The following is a 14,219-nucleotide window of genomic DNA, read 5'->3' on the forward strand; positions in this document are numbered from 1 at the left end:
AATCCTGGCATGTTCTGAAGATTCTCAAAAAAGTGTTACACTTTCTGTACTGGCCAAGAATGATGAAAAAGTCTCTCTCACTCTCATAATAGAATAACAGTTTATTACTTGTACCCCACCCATCTGACACACACAGATCATCTTGAAATATGGAACTAGAGATGCTATTGAGCCTTCCCAGCTGATGAGAACCTTGTCCCTAAAAGCTATGACATCATGTTGGTTTCTATGGCAACAAGCTCATTCCAGACAGATTATTATTAGTTTTAGGTGTAGAATTCCCCTGCTTGCATAAGAAAGAAAAAGAATACAATTAGAAGTAATGAAGATTTTCAGAAGAGCAAGAATATACAGATTTATGTGAAAGATAAAATATGACAAAAGTCAGAGGAAAGGAGGAGGACATGGAGGCAGATGAAGTAGTGTTTCATAATTCACGGTGATTAGGAAGGAGCGGAAAAGAAATGGAATTGCTTCAGAGGAACTACTAGGCACGTGTATAATGGGGTCATATGTTGCAGGTGAACATTTCTACGCAAAACAGAAAAATTAGACCAGTATTCAAAAGATGAGGAAGAAACGGAATGCAACAATGCTCTTTTGATTTGACGAAAGCATCACTTGGAAGGACTTCAAAACATTCAAAACATTGAGGCTGAAGTCTCTTGCTTTTTGCCATGCTGAGAACAACTCATTTCGCCCCCACACTACTTTTTTCAAAGACCACAGATACCCATCCCAGAGAGAGATCACCCCTTTGCACAGTCATGTTTCCTATCCATTCATGAACACATGGTTTGAAAGGCCAATGGGCATATTTCCAGTTCCCCATCAACCACACGGAGATTTTTAGTTTTAGAATATCAGCAAAAGACTGTAGTTGCATACAATACAATGTAGTAGGAGAACAATGTTTAAAATATTTATTGTATTATACAAAGCAAGTACAGTGGTACCTCGGGTTAAGTACTTAATTCGTTCCGGAGGTCCGTACTTAACCTGAAACTGTTCTTAACCTGAAGCACCACTTTAGCTAATGGGGCCTCCTGCTGCTGCCGTGCCGCCAGAGCACGATTTCTGTTCTCATCCTGAAGCAAAGTTCTTAACCTGAAGCACTATTTCTGGGTTAGCAGAGGCTGTAACCTGAAGCGTATGTAACCTGAAGCATATGTAACCCGAGGTACCACTGTAAATGAATTGTTCCTTGTGGGAGATAACCTTTGTGCCCCACGTAGAGATGAGCAGGTTTAACAGGCATTGAACCAATTAGAGAAAGCCATAACATCAACTCTCTAAATGCCTAGAAGGTGATGTGACAGAGAGAACCTCTTCTTGACAGCATGCCATTTATGTGCTACAAAAAGAATAAGCCTCCCCACAGGTAAAACAGTGAGCAGGAACACCTAGAATATAGTCAGCATTGTACTAGCAGGAACATGTTCACTCTTAATTTACAGGTGAAATGTTCTCCCTCCACCCTGCTATTCAATTTGAAAGATCCCAAAGAGTCCACAATGCCACCCATCCAGCATCCCTTTCAAAAAAATGAACTTTAATTTTATTTGCTTTTATTTTGTGCACACCCCATTTACACAGTTGATCACTTTAGGATTTCATTCTCACAAAGAGAGAGTTTCCTAGTTGCTGCATCATCAGGCAATTTTTGTCAGTCAAAGAAAGTAAACAGGAAGACATGTACGCATGCTTTTTATATACAAAGGGCATCTCCATGTCTTAAGTCAATTTAAAGAATACTAGGAAAAGGAAGACTTGGAAGTTGAGCATGATAGGGGAATAATCACTCAACTGGAGATGACAACTTAAAAAAGGAGCTAGAAATGACTATTTTAAGTAGTACCTTGGACCCTTTAATAAAAATATAGTTTCAGAGAAGCTTAGAAAACTTTTCCCCTCCCCCCCCCTCTTTACAAGCCTCCTTTCTTCCGAGCAACTCACAGAGGTGTAAAGAGTTCTTCCACCACCCATTTTAACTTGACAACCCTGTGAGTTAGTAGGTTAGTTTGAGAGATTGTGATGGACCCATAGTGATTCATGGCTTGACAGAGATTTGGACCAGAGTCTTCTTAGTCTCTGTCCAACATTCTAACCCTAGGGTAGCTAACATAGTCCCTCCAGATGTTGCTGGACTACAAACACCATAATTCCTTCCCCTAAAGGGGGAAATGCCAATTATGCTAGCATCAAGAATTTGACACAGTGCAGTTTGAAGGAAGCCAGAAAATTTTAAAACAGCTTTAAAAGTATTTTGAAGTGCTCTAGCCCTGGGATAGCGAACATAATGTCCCCCGCCTCCCCTGTTGCTGCACTGAAGCAATCATCCTTGACCACTGGCCATGCTGGCTGACTACTGCTCTGACAGTTCTTTTTTATATTTAAAATCCTGCCAACTTTAAACCTTTCATTTATTCATCTTGATGAAGTTGGAAATTTCCACCAGCAATATTTATTCACTTAACTCCAGGGGCAGATATGCAGGTCCCACAGAAAACTATACTTTTGACCCAATGTATGGCTTATGTCTTCTGCTGCCTATACACCCAGAAGGTCTTTTGAAATTGTAAGCCCCAAATTCCATTACTACCATCTGCCTTTGTCTGCACCCCAGTCTATACATTAGGAGCAAGGACTTAGGCTCAGGGACCAAATGGGGCTCTCCAAGTGAAACTGGCCCTTGAGACTCTTCCCAGGCTGTCTGACAGCCTCTTCAGATGCTTTTGCCTGGCTGGAATGTGTCTCTAAACTATGCCAATACATGTTGATTTCCTGTATAGGGATGTGCATGTAGGAACTATTACGACTTTTGTGTAGCTAGAATACAACTTACTGCACAAAAGGTAAGAGTCACACCTGTTGCTCCACTCGCTTTTACCTCTGACACTATTGGCATGTGGTCCTGAGAAGGTTGTCTGCAAGTAAATGTAGCACTTGAGCTGAAAAGGGTTTCCCATCTCTGCCACACACATAATTTTTTTTTAAAAAAATCAGATAAAATTACTTTTTGGCAGACTATGGGCAGATACTTGGATTTTCATCAAATTCTTATTCCGTATATAGTGTAGCTCTTGAGAAACTGGGCAAAGATCTAAATCAGACCTCAAGGACAAAGTCTGGGTGCCCTTCAGTTGTTAAGTATCTCCCATAGCAACTTATGTTGCAAATATATATATACAGACTTCTTGGGAAACGGAAGCTGCAAACTTCTGGCTATCACTAACTAAACTGCTTGAGCTGTCATCAGCACTAGTTCTAGAATGATTTATTTGGAGTAGGGTTGCCAAATCCTATAGTAAGTTCATTTAAGGTAATGGACTTTAAGTTAGTCGTTGTCTTCAATTTCAATGAGTCTACTCTGTGTAGGATTGACACAGGATACAACCCTGAATCTTGACACATGGTCCTTCTTTCCAAAGAGTATAAACCCAAAGAACAAAGCCATAGTTACTTCCAAAATGTGATGAAGGTCCAACACTATATTATTGCAATTAGTCACAGAAGTGTGTAGTGCCCATAACTGCATTGCTTATATTCTTAATCAACATGCGTTTATATTTGCTTGTTTTAACATAGCAGAGGAAAGGGATGGTTTGTTATCCACAATATATCAAATGCAGCTTTTAACTGGAAACTTAATAAACGATTCCATTCACTCCTTTCTTTTCTTCTGCCCTTCTTCCTAGTCGACATTAATTCCTCCGATTTTCTACTGGTCCCTCTTCAGGACAAACTTCTAAAGAAGTTCTATAGCTGATTAACTGACAGAATACAAGAGAAGGCCACTATTGGTTAGTACCTGTGACATCATTACCTGGAAGGAGCAAAATTTTCTTCCATTTTGATTAAACTGTGTCACATTTTAGAGGCTGAACAGTTGTCTGCTGTATTACTTTAAGTGTTCCAGAAATCTGCTAGTTTGCAAACATTTTTGCCATCATGCTACAAAAACCATGAGAAAGTATATGTGTGCAAATGCACAAATCCAACTGCTGTTTTAATACAATAATAACAGGAAGAAACTATATTGGACATAATTTCTAAAGACTGACCAGCAGTGCTTTTTCCAGGGGGTACTCAAGAGTACACAGTACTGGAACCTCTTTTGTGGTTGTTAAAAAGTGTGGCACTTACTGTAACAACTTCATGGTGAGTACCGGCACTATTTTTCTAGAAGAAGAAAAAAACACACTGCTGACCAGCATTCCTTTAAAAAAAGGGGGGGTTAACCAAGAAGGCAACAAAACAGGCAATTCTTTTGTGCAGTATGCAAGTTATCACTTACATAGCAAGACGTCTTTCCTTTCTTTCCTTTCCGTTTCCATCTACTTCTCAACCTCATGTTTCCTGTAAATGTTCCAGAGCAATTTCCCAAACCCTGTCTGACTACCCCAGGAGGTCGTAAAGTAACTACTGCATCCTTCCTGATTCTACCTATTCATGCAGCACTTCGTTCAAATTGCCAGTACAAGTTGCCCCAACCCAACTGGCTTTTTCACGAGGCTTGTTTCCTCCAGTTTTAATTATAAAATGTCCCCAAGCTTTCCTTATCAGAAGGGCACAACTCTAGGGCCAAGGACATTCAGATTTTCAAATTCAGCTCTAGGTGAAAGTTATGATATGGTAAACTTCCTTGTTTGTTTGTTTGTTTTTAGTTCTCTTAACCAACAGATGCTGGACACCACGGAGACTGATATACAGTCTTTTGGCCCTGAATACAGCTTTGGAAAACAAGCGCAATCGAAAGCATGTTTACTGGAAAGTAACTTGCATTGACTTCATTGGGGATTTATTCCAAACCTAAGGCTGCAATCCTATAACCACTTACTTAGGAGAAAGTCCACTGAACTCAATAAGGCTTGCTTCTGAGTTGACATGCATAGGTTTGCACTATTGCCTTTTAGAACCCAATAAGCATAGCGGCACAAATCATGTCTCTCTTTTTAAAGTCTGGTTTTTATACTGATTTAGGTTTTTAATTTCTTTAATGTAAACCATTTTTTCTCTTTTATTGTATTAATGTGCATACAGATTTGCAACCTTCTATAAGTATTGTGGGTTTAGAGCAGAAAGTGGCTAACTTGTGGCCCTCCAGATGTTGTTGGACTCCCAACTCTCATCATCCCTGACTGCTGACCATTCTGGCTGGGGCTGATGGGAGTTGGAATCCAACATCTGGAGGGCCATGGATGCTCCAGCCCTCCTCAATACCTACCAAGACTCCATGCACTCACACAAATGACAAGCTGATAACTTTGGATTTTTTAAATATGAGAACTTAAACACCTCCATATGCCTGAATGGAAGTTATTGTGTTAACCCACTTGGAGCCTTACTAATACTGAGATGAGTATTCTTCACGGGGTAGGGAGATGAAATGCTGGCTGTGCACGAGGAATGAAAGTAGATCAACTGGGGTGAAGCAAGATGACTGAACACTGAAATGAACTGTGACAAGTGTGCTGATGTCAATTCAGCCACAGAATGGCAGCTCCAGCAACACAGCACACACCCCAGGGCTATGGTGGTTCATTGATTTAAGTTTCTGCTTGCAGGCGAAAGTTGCCAGAAGCAGACATGCCAATACAACTGCCTGGAGACCTGCAAATTTCCTTGGAGACCTCCTATGCTTCGGCTGCCCATGTGCCATTAGGCTCTGTTTGTGCGACTTGACAGCTTTACAGTATGAAAAATTTGTGTGGCTTGTGAAAACTCCCTTGTTCCCTTGACAGTCATTGAAACACGGCTCAGTACCCACAGAGGTCCTCCACTCCACTGCTCTGGGTCACAGAGTTTAATGCACCTTTTTTATTTTTAATAGGATAAAAGACTTCACTGGGTTTAGCTACAGAACAGACAGCAGTGAGAGGAATTGCACTTGATTTCTGTCTCTTAATTTGGAGACAGATCTTAAGACAACTTTCTTCGGTGACCTGCTCACAATACTAAATTTAAAAATCGATAAACCACTACTGTGGACTGTTCTCTACTGGTACTTGTCCTATTTGTCAGCATATGAACTGAGAGCATGAGTATGAATAAGGCTGATTGGGTAGCACAGTACAGAACTATTTCAACCAGAGTGTTATTTTGACCACCACCACAGTGTGCAATAGTTAACCCTTCCATTCCAACATGTTAGGACAGAATGAAAATCGCATTCTCCCTGCTCATCAGCCAGATCAGCACATATTAGCTGAAAGAAGTCCATCTTCTTCCCAATCATGTCTTGCAGGATGAGGTTTAACCCCCACTACCCACCCAGTGTGCCATCATTATTATTACCCATCTTTTTCCCTGACAGGAACTCAAGATGGCTTACAACTAAAACAGAAACAACTAAAAACATTGGGGGGGAGCAATAATTAGAAAACCATAAAACGTTTAAAAGAATAAGTATGCTCTATTAAAACATACAGATAATTACAACAGAAACATCACAGCACAAGCCCTTTCCTTAAAAGAAATTCCCATGAAAAATGGCCTGATTGGCTGAAGATCCGGAATGATGTGTTTTATATTTCTGGCTTGTTTTGTGTCAGGTCAAGGGAGAGGTGCATTGTAGACTGGGGAAGAGTACTGGGAGCAGAATTAAGACTACAGTCCAGAGTTTCCCCCATCTGCAATACATAAACAATGAAAAATTCACAGGAAAGAAAAAATCATTCCTTTAAAGAAACACACACCCCCCCCCCAGATACATAAACTTCATTCAATGAAAAGAATGGGAGAACCTAAAGCAATATATGGTGAAGATTGAAGAGAAGTGGGTCATATAGTAAACATAATTTTTAAATAAAACAATACACTTTACCACTGGTGTTGTGCCATTTCATTCAAAGTTGAACTGTGAATCTATTTTAAAATCACTTCCTCCAATTTGCCTCTCAAAACCCAGAACACTAGAACTGACCCTGGTAAATAAGCACCACTGTAGGAAAATGGAATACATAATTCTGTTCCTGGTCAGAGACCATCCAGAGCTCATCTTTCCTAAGCATCCAACAATCTGTGGTGCAAAGTCTGTGGACTACAGGGAGTCCTGGGCCAATGAGCTTCTCCCAGTTCAATTAAAATGTGACATCTGCTGATGGGTGTTATGTTTAAACAGAAGTGCCATGTGCTGCTTCCTTAACCTCTTTATAAAAAATTTTTCCCAAGGAATGGTTGGGAAATCCAGTCTTGTATCTTCTGCTAACCTTTCAAACTGTTTTCAAGAGATACAGATTACAGGTCTGTATTTATAAATGTAAAAAAATAAAAAATAAAAAGGAGATTTATAAAAATAACATTCCCATGGTTCAAGCGTCACTAGACATTTCCCATTTGCCTTTAAACCCCAAATAGAACACCAACACAGTTTTAGTGATTCCCCCCCATCTGAAATTATATGCCATCTGACTCAAAATGCATCATGTCACGGGAGGCATCACAGAACACATTTCTCAGAAAGCATTCTTTGAATACCACAAGAAGAGCCATAAGGAGAACCAGAATGCCATAGTGCTTTTAAGCTAAGTGTTGAGTGTGGTATGGCAAATGAAGTGCCAGAGTTGGACCAGAGATATTTTAGCTCAGGGTCACCCAGTGTCCTTCATAGCTGACCAGTGTCATGCACTCACCACTTTCTCAGCCTTTTACAGAGACAATAGGGCTGCCCTTGCATATCATCCTGAGTTCCTTAAAACAAATGCAAGACACTGGGGTGGGGGTGTAAATCAGTTAGGGGCTAAACAGAGATTTGGATCCAAGTATTCAAGCATCAGTTCATACATACATATTCAGAGCTGCTTGCATGTGGCTTTAGTAACTGTACAAACGGTTTCAAATTACTATCCTACACTGCTCTGAAAAAGGAAAGAGAAAGCAAGGAGAACTTTAACTGTGGACCTCCAGATGCTAGTGGACTGCAACTTCCATCATCCTTGACCATCAGCCATGCTGGCAGGAGTATCTGGAAGACCACAGCTTCCCCACCCCTGAAATAAATAAAAAACTAAACTAGTAAGCACGTTTTGAACTATAGTGGATTCAACATGTAGATCAAGCATAATGTTCTGGTGTATATTTAACCAAAAAGAAAAAAAAGGTCTCTTGTTTTAAAATGGTGTAAGCAGAACATGCTGTGGGCTAAGTTTATTTTTCCTTGGCAGTCTCTTAAGCACAACATGCTTGCACAGCACTCCCCTCCCCACCCTCCCACACCTGTATATTCAGACTGTGCTCTGCTTACGAGCTGCGGATATGCTGTAAGTATAATAAGCTGCATTGCAATGCTAAACATTCTAAAGATTTAAAGAAAAGGAAATGGCTCATTTATTAAACACAGCACACAGCAGCAGAGAATAACCATTAGAAACACATGGAGTGTTCTTCTTTGGCAAAAACTGGCACAATAAAATATAATGAAGTGCACTTTTGTAAAAATTGACTTATGAAATAAAACTGGCTCAAGGTTTGAAGCTGGACTGAAAAGAAATGTTTTCTTCAGGCATGTCTGCAAGGATCATGGACAGAACACTTCAACATGGTCTTTCAAGTCGCAGAGTATCCACAGTCGTCTGCACAGCTTGTTATTCTGGAGTTCAGCTGGGAAGTCACAAATAGGACACTTCCATATCCAATTTTGCATTAGCACCTTGAAACAGATGTGCAGAAAGTTTCCCTAGAAATCTCCTAACCTTCAGAGTCACCACCTGGCTTTATTGCAAGTGGGGTTGGTAAGAGACTACAGTACATCCTTCCTTTGTAAATTTTGTGCAAGCAACTTTGTTACTCTGTATATATGTTAAGTTGGGGGGGAAATGAGTTCCTGAAGAAAGGCACTTTAACGTGTTGTTACAATGGAAGGATGAGCTTCCTTTTGAGACATGTACATGAGGGATGTGGAACCTGAGACCCTACAGTCTTCCAGGACTCCCTATCACACCCCTGAGACTCTCCCAAGTCATGCCCATTCTGTAGTCCACATCTCAAAATGGCTCTGCTCTGTCCTTGAATTGTGATAATGACTTGTTTCCCTAAATTGAAGAGAGAGGTGTGTGTATATAGAAACCTCTCAATTGTGCATGGCTAGCATGCAGTCTATTGTATAGAGACAAGAATGGCATTGTTTTCCCTCCCCACTTTTGATCTGACCCACGCCCACCATGTGGGCCCCAGAAGGTCCCCTATGAGGAAATGCTGAAAAGGGTCCCCTGCTCCTCATACAAGCAAATGCCATAATATTGTTGTGGCGTGACATACTCGCCCTCACCAGCAGCCACGCTCTGTGTAGCAATTCAAAACATGATTGACATCATAGCACAAGATAAGTGAACCTACATGTTATTATCCTGTAGTTCGCTTTAGTTTTGTGAGAGTATAATGTTGAGTTGGGGATGGACTGCAGGGAAATTATGGAATAAGTGAGAGAGAACGGATGGAATGGCACGTGCTCTGGTAGAAAAGGCAGGTGGGACTTTTGAAGACACAATGAAAGCAGCAGACTGCAGCATCCTGGAAAAGGAAGACTGCCACACACCAATGCCACAAAACAACAATATGACGTGAGAACTAGACGCAGGGCTTTATCTCATAAAGTTTTCCCAAAACAAGGCTTTTCATATGCTGCGCCATCATTCAACTCACTCTGCTGGTTGTGCCAAAATTATCAGCCTTCTCTGTCCAGTTTATTTCTATCAGCTATCACTCATCTTCAGATCTATGTTCTCTCCCTCCTGTCAGGTCCATGACACTAGTTGAAAGCAATTTCTGAACCAATCCCTCAATCAAGATCTAGCAGGACAACACATGCTCTTATGAAATAAAGCCATTTCTCTGTCTCTCCTGTCCACTGCTTGATGTAATCTTCTTCAATATACAGCACTTTTTAACAGGCTCTGTGTTAACAACATGAAGGCACATCACCAAATTAAATTAAATACAAGTTAATAATCAAGACTGATCTTGCAACAATGCCAACTGAGGAAAAAATCCAGCTTGTTTGGATAAACTGTGGCACCTCTCTTTGGTTTTAAAATGGCACGTGTGCAAATGGAAAGATCTACAGATGGGACTCAGAAGAGTAGACTAAGATTTTCAGCCAGTCATGATTCTTTCACATAAGATAGAAATCATAAGATAGACATGGATGCATAGATAGTTATCAATCTACCAGGAAATGGGAGTAGGCCTGTGATTGATTAAGTTCTTATCTTTTATCTATTTGCTACATGCAGTGCTGCCCATTCTTCAACAAGTAACTCTAGTGCAATGCTAATCAAATAATCTTCTAAGGCACTTTCTCATCGCCTTTTTAAAATGGAAGTCTATGAACTATGCCCCCAACAGACTCACTGTTAGCTGTCTCACTTTTTCTTCTACTGAATAATAAAATAAGCATCTAACAAAGTGATGCATAGTATAAAATGGGGGTGACTTTCCAAAAGTCATTACACTGCAATTCCCATAATCTCTGACCACTGGCCATGTTGATTGGGGCTGATGAGAGTCCAACACCACCTGGATGGCCACAGGCTCCCCATCTCTTACATAAAAAAGAATAAACAAGGAACAGGCTTACAATCTTCAAGTACCGGTATGTACACATTATGGCTTACTCTGGTTCCAATGTGTTCCCACCATTGCAGCTTGAAGCTGAGCACACATGTTAGCCACAATCAATGTGCATCCTGTAGTTTCTTGAGAAATACTCCTGTCTGATGTGTTTCCCCTCTAACCGGCTTTCATCCAACTTGAAGATGCAAACAACCATTAAACTGAGGTGCGTACAGTTCAGACAGCTGTTGTACACGCACAGATGACAGGGATTGCCAGCATGGAAAAAAGAATTACCGTTTTTTGCACTATAGGATGCACCGGCCCATAGGACACACCTATTTTTGGGGGGGGAAATAAAGGGGGAAAAATTTTTTCCCCCCCAGGCATGGGGCTGCGGCAGGGGAAGCCCGAGCTTCCCCAGACCCCAGACCCCAGAACAGGCAGCTCCCCGCAAGCTGTGGGAGTCCAGCGCTGGGCTCCCACGGCTTGCGGAGAGCTGCGCGAAGCTAAGCCTGGGCGCGCTGCGCCTCCCCGCTGTCCCCCAGCTTGCGGGGCTGGCGGTGGGGAGAAGCGGGCTTCTCCCCGCCGCCAGCCTCCAAACCAGGTCTGGGGACAGTGGGATGGCACGCTGCATTCGCCCCATAGGACGCACACACATTTCCCCTTCATTTTTGGAGGGGAAAAAGTGCGTCCTATAGGGCGAAAAATACGGTAGGTAATGCATATCAGGTGCATATAGAAATTGCAAATGTGACTTGAGATGCGGGGAGGGAGAAACGGCCTTGCTGCGTTTTAAGCCACTAAAGTGCATATACTCTTCTATTGGATTAGATGACCCTCATAGTTCCTTCCGACTCTACAGTTCTATGACTCTATGGCTATGGCTATTCGGCAATATTAGAGGAGGAACTGACAAATTTCAGCCATCCAGTTCTGTGTTCACTGTTCAGCTGGAGTCTGTAATGAGCTTTCTACATCCCATTTCAGTCTCCAACATGTAAACATGAAATATGTGTGCATTCTCTTCATATACATTAAAAGCACCTTTAACACCTCTTACTATTGTGTGCTCAACTGTGGGTCTTTTCTATTGCAGCGCCCCAGCTTCTGGAAGTCCCTCCCAGGAGAAGTTTAGTTGGCCTTCTCATTAGAGCTACATATGAGCAGCTAAGATCTTATTCTGCTACAGCTCCAGTATGGGGTTAAAATTCCATCTCTGTACTAAATTGTTCTGTTCTGCTCTTGGTTTAAATGTATAAAATTGATTTTTCTTTCCAACTGTTCTACTGTGTTTTCTGTAACTTACTTATTCTGCTAGTTGCTCTGAGTTTATTTTAGAAAGAAGTGCTTTTTTAAACAGAAGAAGAGCCTTTTAAAATAAAATATCCTTTGTTTGAAACACAAGTTTTTCATTTACAGTGCAGAGGCAGAAATAGACTCTGCTGTCATTCAGGACACTCTTGTGACAGTCTGATGAGAGTTGCAATTCAAATCCACTTCTGGAGAACACCAGGATGATGAAGGCTAGACTAAAGCTGGACTGTCCTACTGTTTAGGAACTACAACTGAACTGATACAGGATAAGATACTACCTGCCTCGTGATGGTTGTGGGTAGGTGATGCAGCTGATCTGAAATATCTGCAATGGTTCCTAGTTCATTTACAGACCAAATTCAAAGTGCTGGTTTTTATGGTCTGGGTCTCATGTGCCCAGGGAGTGCCTTTTACCAAAAGACTCTGCTCTAGATTCCATCTGTTGGGGTGGTAAGTGTGCTATGTACCCAAACAAAGAACAGTATCTTTTTGTAGCTGTTTCAGAGTTACGGGATGTGTGTCCCCCCCCCCAATAATGTCAGGGGTAGAAGAAGACATTACTCCACCAGGCTTCTGGGGATTCGTTGTTTTTATACGGTTTTCAAACTGGATCTCATACTTGTATCTTTTGGGAGGGTAGGGCAAGCCACTTTCTGAAAATATTTGTTGAAAAGTGGTCATGAAACACTGTAAACAAAGAGCACTTTTAGTGCTGCCTGGAAAGATTCCTTGTATTTTGCAATCATCTGTCCTATTTTTGCAGATTGTATAATAACAATATCAACAGGACTGCTCAGAATTTGAATACATCAAGTGCTTTTAGTGGCTGCGGTGAGAGCATTCTAAGAACCTCCCTATAAAGCAGAACAAACTTTTCACCATCATGTTTGTCGCGAACAGAGAAAAAGGCAAAGATCATAGAAGGACAAATTTGAACTGCTTCTCAACTCATTCTCTTAATGGTACAGAAGGCTGTTTTCGCATGGTTACTGTAGCTTGGAGGGTTCTAGATTCCTTCACATGTGCAGGGACTCCCATTGTCCACAAGCTGAACTTTAAAGTTAAGTACACACATTGCAAGGCAAAGAGAATGATGAGTTAGGGTTGCCATATTTCAAAAAGTGAAAATCCGGACACAAGTCCCGGCTATGTTTGGGAAATTCTGGACATATGGCACCCCTAGATAAGTAGCATTAGTGCAACCCCCACTTACAGCTGGGCAACCTGCAGTGCTCTAGCTCTCTTTGGCCTATTAAGTCTCACCGACTCTTCCAATTAGTCATTCTGGCTGCGGCTGATGGGAGTTCTGAGTCCAACAAAAGGAGGACCTCAGGTTCACTACCCTGCCTTAGATCCAGTAGCGAAGGGCACCAAGAGAAACTTCGCATTAGTAAAATCAAATGGATCTTGCAAATGACAAAAGATAGCCGGCTACATTCCTCAGGCAAGGGAGAGAACATTATTAAGAGAGCAGATGTGAATTCTCAAATACTCTGCTCTGAGGAACCCAACCAGCAGATATATATATATATTTTAAAAAAACCAGCTGAAAGGAATGGGGTGGGTGTGTTCCCTTCAGTTTTAGAAAGCTGGATGACATGTTGAGAGGTCTGGCTGTGCAGCACTGCTATTGCTTTTACAATTGCTTCAGGGGAAAAAGCACAGGGAGGAAACAGACAAAGGAACCCCCCTCCCTTCCCTCCTAGCTGTTTATACAGTTCCTTGCACAATGAAGATGCCCCTTAAGGTGCTGCATGAAGCACAAAGCCATACAGTATGCATGCATTCAGAGACATGTTGACACCCATGCAATGCTTAAATTGAAGGGGAAGGAAGGGGTGGGCGGGGCAACGCCCCTTGGGTATTGGTGGGTTTTGGTTTGATTTTTGTTTTAAGAAGGGGGGGGTGGCACAATGTGGGTAATATAAGGAGAAATCAGGGGTGTGGCTTGCAGATGTTCACACCCATACCAACCAATAATTCAGGGTACTATGTGCCAGCGCCTTCATTTTCTTAATCCTTTTTTGTGGCAAATCCACCCACGTATATTTAAATACCTTGTCTGCCCCCCCTCCCTCTCCCCGCACCACCACAAAAAAATCAAATTCAGCATCATTGCCTGGGTTGAATGAGGTAAAAAGAAACAAATACCCACAAACTTGTGAGCAATTTCTGCAGCATTTCATAACGCAGCCCACAAGGCTCTTAAAACAAAGAGGTGTCAAGAAATGTTCACCGTTACAACTGGCTCCCCTCCCTCCTTTTTTTCAAGCCTTAAAAACAGGAAGTGGCTTTCTCTGCCAAACTATATACTGATTTTTATTTTTTATTTTTTTGGCTCTTCGCCAAAC

General features: G+C 41.6%; 1 protein-coding gene across 2 annotated transcripts in view; it reads right to left on the reverse strand.

The window, feature by feature from the left end:
* The window catches only part of TP53I11 (tumor protein p53 inducible protein 11), a 50,592-nt gene that overhangs the window by 35,676 nt on the left and 697 nt on the right, over window positions 1–14,219 (reverse strand). The gene's annotated exons all lie outside the window — the stretch shown is intronic.

The sequence above is a fragment of the Podarcis filfolensis genome (genome assembly GCF_964270895.1).
Source record: "Podarcis filfolensis genome assembly, chromosome: 1".
Taxonomy (NCBI): domain Eukaryota; kingdom Metazoa; phylum Chordata; class Lepidosauria; order Squamata; family Lacertidae; genus Podarcis; species Podarcis filfolensis.